Source organism: Bombina bombina, chromosome 3 (assembly GCF_027579735.1).
Source record: "Bombina bombina isolate aBomBom1 chromosome 3, aBomBom1.pri, whole genome shotgun sequence".
In the NCBI taxonomy this organism is placed as follows: Eukaryota; Metazoa; Chordata; class Amphibia; order Anura; family Bombinatoridae; genus Bombina; species Bombina bombina.
The window spans coordinates 856,855,852-856,862,655 of NC_069501.1; the positions used below are offsets into that span (position 1 = coordinate 856,855,852).

The window sequence follows — 6,804 nt, forward strand, 5'->3', positions numbered from 1 at the left end:
CAATAGTTTCCTTGCTCAAGATAGTGTGTGGCAAACCGGGAGTTTCATCATGCATACCTGTTCAAAAGGGGTCAGATTTCTGCTAACACCACCCGTAGGGGTGTGTACATATAAAATTGTGTATTTGGTTGTACTTTAGCCATTTGGAGAAGACACATTTCATTATGTCTGTGAGTTCTAGTCTATTTTTAAGTTTACCCTCTTCGAAGACAGCATTTTATTAATGCACTGTCGCTTGCATACTGTGTGACGGCATTTTATTAATGCACTGTCGCTTGCATACTGTGTGACGGCATTTTATTAATGCACTGTCGCTTGCATACTGTGTGACGGCATTTTATTAATGCACTGTCGCTTGCATACTGTGTGACGGCATTTTATTAATGCACTGTCGCTTGCATACTGTGTGACGGCATTTTATTAATGCACTGTCGCTTGCATACTGTGTGACGGCATTTTATTAATGCACTGTCGCTTGCATACTGTGTGACGGCATTTTATTAATGCACTGTCGCTTGCATACTGTGTGACGGCATTTTATTAATGCACTGTCGCTTGCATACTGTGTGACGGCATTTTATTATTGCACTGTCGCTTGCGTACTGTGTGACAGCATTTTATTATTGCACTGTCGCTTGCAGAAATGCACTGCTGAGTTGCAGTTAGTGATTGGTGGCTATGTACTTGTGTCGCTTGTCATTGGCTCACTAGATGTGTCCAGCTAAGTCCAAGTAGTGCATTGCTGCTCTGGAGCAGACTTAAAGGGTCACTGAACCCATTTTTTTTCTTTTGTGATTCAGATAGAGCATGCAGTTTTAAGCAACTTTCTAATTTACTCCTATTATCAAATTTTCTTCATTCTCCTTGTATCTTTATTTGAAATGCAAGAATGTAAGTTTAGATGCCGGCCCATTTTTGGTGAACAACCTGGATTGTTCTTGCCGATTGGTGGATAAATTCATCCACCAATAAAAAAGTGCTGTACAGAGGGCTGAACAAAAAATAAAAGCTTAGATGACTTTTTCAAATAAAGATAGCAAGAGATGAAGAAAAATTGATAATAGGAGTAAATTAGAAAGTTGCTTAAAATTGCATGCTCTATCTAAATCACGAAACAAAAAAAATTGGGTTCAGTGTCCCTTTAAATTTTAGAGGTTAAACACCTAGTTACACGCAATAATAAAATGTTCTAATTTTGTCTTATGTCCCTATAAGCACATGGCTATATGCAAATTATAATAAAATGCTATGACATTAATTTACTTTCTGCAAATGTATGTTCTTTAATTCCTACAATCTACCAAATACATCTACATCTTCCAAATACATAAAGTGCACGTTTACAAGACAAAAGGAATAGTGTGCGGCAGATTGAAAATGTGCTAAAATTCTGAGATATACAAAATGACTGTAAACATGAATTGACAGTTGTGCAATAATATTTAGCAAAATGAAATAAATTCTCAATTAAGAATGTGTTCTCAGCAGATCTCTTTGCATCATTTCAATCAATGGGTCATTAAACAGCTTGGAGGCCTACACACCGCATTTTAAACTTTTCCAGATGAGGGAATGTGTGAATTGTGCCTTTCTTAAGAGAAAAAAAATTAAACACACACCACAATGCTACATTATTTTCAAAGCAGACAGGCGACAGAACAAACTGTACAGGTACAAACTGACACACACACACAAGTATCAACAATAAACCTGTACAGTTTAAACTGGCAAATATCAGCATTTCATTGCCATAAAACAACTTAATTATCAGACGTGTGGGTTAAAGGTCTAAAAAAAAATACTCCAGGGAATCTTTTAAAAAAAGAACAATACAGTTTCTCTGGTAAAATAAATAATGTACATTATTATGAAGGATAAAAACAAAAAAATGATCAGAATGATTAAATTGTCTGCCAATTTTAGAGCATATGGTGCTAGACAAGGAAGTGACACACAGGGAGCTAACGTGCCCTAGTGATGTCACCTACAGTATAGCGGCCAGTAATTCAACACCTAATAGCCACCCCTGGGAGGATGAATTAATACACCATTACAACAAACAAATGAAAGCACAATAGCAAGAATACAGGATGGATTTGTTCTCAGTGGGTATCATTTAGCAGTCTGGACTACAAACATAAAATGATTGTTATACTACATTTTCAGTAGCTCGAACAAGAATACAAAGCCATTACTAGGTGGACAGCAAGATACATGTTGCGGTACGGGGAATTCACAAACAAAGCATCACATACTTGCATGACAAATGTGAGTTAGTGATGGCTGTGTCTGAAAGGTGTCAACCACATGGCTGCTAAAGAAGGCTGAAATCATTTAAAGGGACACTGAACCCAATTTTTTTCTTTCAAGATTAGGATAGAGCATGCAATTTTAAGCAACTTTCTAATTTACTCCTATTATCAAATTGTCTTCATTCTCTTTGTATCTTTATTTGAAAAGCATGAATGTAAGGTTTGATGCCAGCCCATTTTTGGCAAACAACCTGGGTTGTTCTTGCTGATTGGTGGATAAATTTACCCACCAATAAACAAGTCCTGTACAGGGTCTAAACCAAAAATTGGCTGGCTCCTTGGCTTAGATGCCTTCTTTTTCAAATAAAGATAGCAAGAGAACGAAGACAAATTGATAATAGGAGTAAATTAGAAAGTTGCTTAAAATTGCATGCTCTATCTAAATCACGAAACAACAAAAAATTGGGTTCAGTGTCCCTTTAAGCATTACTGTATGTTGCCCATTTTGGTACCCAAAGGCTTAGCTTCTCTGGCATCTTGTTCTCTTACACACATTCTACATGGGCTATTTTGGATGGGAAATAATTGGATTACAAAGCTTCAAATCTTTCAAATGCCCTTTTTTATTTACTCTGAATAGAAGAACAGAGATCACTAACACTGTAAAGTTTCTTCATTGTGTTATATGTGGTAACCATATCCACTCACTGGTAACTGCCACAAATATGATAAAGGCATCTCACCTTCTGTGAGGTTATGCATGGATATACACTACTGACACAAGATAATACTTGCTTTGACAGATAGTTGCATTTATTGTTTGCTTTTGCAGTAATAACTTGCTTTATAATAGAGATGTCAGTCTGGTTCTCAAATGGCAAAACCTAGAATGTTATGGAATTTACTAGTGACTATACTGGGATGATGCTTGGCTTTCTCATATTTTTACTGAGATATACTACTTGTATCTGTAGATTGTATTATTATTATTATTATTATTATTATTATTATTATTATTATTATGTACGGTTTCCAGGCTCCGCCTAATTTTCACATATTGATGGAACCACCGTGACCAATACTTCTAAATAACAGTGCTTTAGCAATTAATCACGTTTATCTCATTTAGAAAACACTTTGGAGCATGACGTGTTATACTGTACTGTATTGTTATATGATTCAGATATTACAGTAGCTACAACGGTGATTTGGATAACAATAATAATGTAACCAGTAACCACCCAGCTATCTTACTATTGCATCTATCATGACGGCTATCATCTTATTTTTGTATTATTTTGCTCTTCTGCCTAGGTGCCATCCTACTTTAGTCTAGAAGAATGTCTCGTTGACTCACCTATTCTCTTTGTTACTCATACACACTTTGACTCCTTGCCCTGTTCAATCTGACCTGCCACCTCTGCACTTTCCCATCTCCCGGATCAAAACCCTCCCCTTATTTTGTATCCTCTTGCCCCTAAGGGCTCCTTCACCCTCCCACTATTACCCTCAGACAGCAGCAAATCCCTTTATATGCATCACACATGCAAAGCAGCCTGTCCCTTTTGTATTGCGCCTGCCTTACCTCTCTGTGTAGGATCAGTCTGGTTCCACACGCTTTGCACAAACTGTATATCCCTCTTTCTTTTCTCTCTGTTCACTGCTGTTGTAACAACTCTCTCTGTTAGGGTACCGCTGCCATTACAGGGTGGGAAAGCAGGCAAGGCTGAGGGAGGATGGGCTCAAAAGCAGGGTCGCCATTGTAAGAATCGCTCTGCCTTTTGCAAACAGGATTTACAGAAGCCCAGTATCCCTGGAGGAGGAGTGTACTTCAGTGTAGACGTATACTACTGCCTCCTTCTGACCAGGAGCGGGAAGATGAGCAGAGCAACAGCAGCACCGCTTTCTCCTCCTCCTGTCCTTAGCCACTCCACACTGCCCGACTCCCCCTCCTCTCCATGCCCCCTGGGAGGGGAGAAATAGAGAGACGTTTGTTGGATAAGAACAGAAAGGGACAGCGCAAAAAAAAAAAAAGGCGACAGCTCCCTCCAGTGTCTATAAAGCTGTCTTGTCTGACACATATTGTGGAAGAAGAATCCTGACAGTCGTAAGCACAACACTCAGGACCCTAAAACACCGTGACCCGATTTTAATTGCATGCATATTTAATTGCATACATTTGCAATTGCGTAAATTAGTGTTAGTAAAGGAAATATAATTGTGTACAATTGTTATTCACATGTCTGTATTATGGTAAACAGTATCTACATTTTTTTAAAATTAATTTTTGTTATGAATTAGTAGTAGTAGCAATAACGTATAAAGCATGTTACTTTAAATAAATAAATATATATATATATATATATATATATATATATATATATACATACATACATACAGGTGAAACTCGAAAAATTAGACTATCGTGCAAAAGTTCATTTATTTCACTAATGCAACTTAAAAAGTGAAACTAATATATGAGATAGACTCATTCATTACATGCAAAGCAAGATAGTTCAAGCCGTGATTTGTCATAATTGTGATGATTATGGCGTACAGCTCATGAAAACCCCAAATCCACAATCTCAGAAAATTAGAATATTGTGAAAAACATAATTTATGTAAGAACTTACCTGATAAATTCATTTCTTTCATATTACCAAGAGTCCATGAGCTAGTGACGTATGGGATAAACATTCCTACCAGGAGGGGCAAAGTTTCCCAAACCTCAAAATGCCTATAAATACACCCCTCACCACACCCACAAATCAGTTTAACGAATAGCCAAGAAGTGGGGTGATAAGAAAAAAGTGCAAAGCATAAATATAAGGAATTGGAATAATTGTGCTTTATACAAAAAAAATCATAACCACCACAAAAAAGGGTGGGCCTCATGGACTCTTGCTAATATGAAAGAAATGAATTTATCAGGTAAGTTCTTACATAAATTATGTTTTCTTTCATGTAATTAGCAAGAGTCCATGAGCTAGTGACGTATGGGATAATGACTACCCAAGATGTGAATCTTCCACCCAAGAGTCACTAGAGAGGGAGGGATAAAATAAAGACAGCCAATTCCGCTGAAAATAATCCACACCCAAACAAAGTTTAAAACTTATAAATGAAAAAAACTGAAATTATAAGCAGAAGAATCAAACTGAAACAGCTGCCTGAAGTACTTTTCTACCAAAAACTGCTTCAGAAGAAGAAACACATCAAAATGGTAGAATTTAGTAAAAGTATGCAAAGAAGACCAAGTTGCTGCTTTGCAAATCTGAACAACCGAAGCTTCATTCCTAAACGCCCAGGAAGTAGAAACTGACCTAGTAGAATGAGCTGTAATCCTTTGAGGCGGAGTTTTACCCGACTCGACATAAGCATGATGAATTAAAGATTTCAACCAAGATGCCAAAGAAATGGCAGAAGCCTTCTGACCTTTCCTAGAACCGGAAAAGATAACAAATAGACTAGAAGTCTTTCGGAAATTCTTAGTAGCTTCAGCATAATATTTCAAAGCTCTAACTACATCCAAAGAAAGCAATGATTTCTCCTTAGAATTCTTAGGATTAGGACATAATGAAGAAACCACAATTTCTCTACTAATGTTGTTAGAATTCACAACCTTAGGTAAAAATTTAAAAGAAGTTCGCAACACCGCCTTATCCTGATGAAAAATCAGAAAAGGAGACTCACAAGAAAGAGCAGATAATTCAGAAACTCTTCTGGCAGAAGAGATGGCCAAAAGGAACAAAACTTTTCAAGAAAGTAATTTAATGTCCAAAAAATGCATAGGTTCAAACGGAGGAGCTTGAAGAGCCCCCAGAACCAAATTCAAACTCCAAGGAGGAGAAATTGACTTAATGACAGGTTTTATACGAACCAAAGCTTGTAGAAAACAACGAATATCAGGAAGATTAACAATATTTCTGTGAAAAAGAACAGAAAGAGCAGAGATTTGTCTTTTCAAGGAACTTGCAGACAAACCTTTATCCAAACCATCCTGAAGAAACTGTAAAATTCTCGGAATTCTAAAAGCATGCCAGGAAAAATGATGAGAAAGACACCAAGAAATATAAGTCTTCCAGACTCTATAATATATCTCCCTAGATACGGATTTACGAGCCTGTAACATAGTATTAATCACAGAGTCAGAGAAACCTCTTTGACTAAGAATCAAGCGTTCAATCTCCATACCTTTAAATTTAAGGATTCGATATCCTGATGGAAAAAAAGGACCTTGTGACAGAAGGTCTGGTCTTAACGGAAGAATCCACGGTTGGCAAGAGGCCATCCGGATAGGATCCGCATACCAAAAACCTGAGAGGCCATGCTGGAGCCACCAGCAGAACAAATGAGCATTCCTTCAGAATCTTGGAGATTACTCTTGGAAGAAGAACTAGAGGCGGAAAGATATAGGCAGGATGATACTTCCAAGGAAGTGACAACGCATCCACTGCTTCCGCTTGAGGATCCCTGGATCTGGACAGATACCTGGGAAGTTTCTTGTTTAGATGAGAAGCCATCAGATCTATTTCTGGAAGACCCCATATTT

At 37.4% G+C, this 6,804-nt stretch overlaps 1 protein-coding gene across 1 annotated transcript in view; it reads right to left on the reverse strand.

Annotated features, from left to right (window-relative positions):
• FARP1 (FERM, ARH/RhoGEF and pleckstrin domain protein 1) overlaps nt 1-4,143 on the reverse strand; it is a 637,651-nt gene extending 633,508 nt beyond the window's left edge. Inside the window, exon 1 of the mRNA XM_053707824.1 lies at nt 3,838-4,143. The gene's annotated coding sequence lies outside the window, so the exon portion shown is untranslated. The remainder of the gene's footprint in view (nt 1-3,837) is intronic.
• Between the last annotated feature and the right edge of the window lie 2,661 nt (nt 4,144-6,804).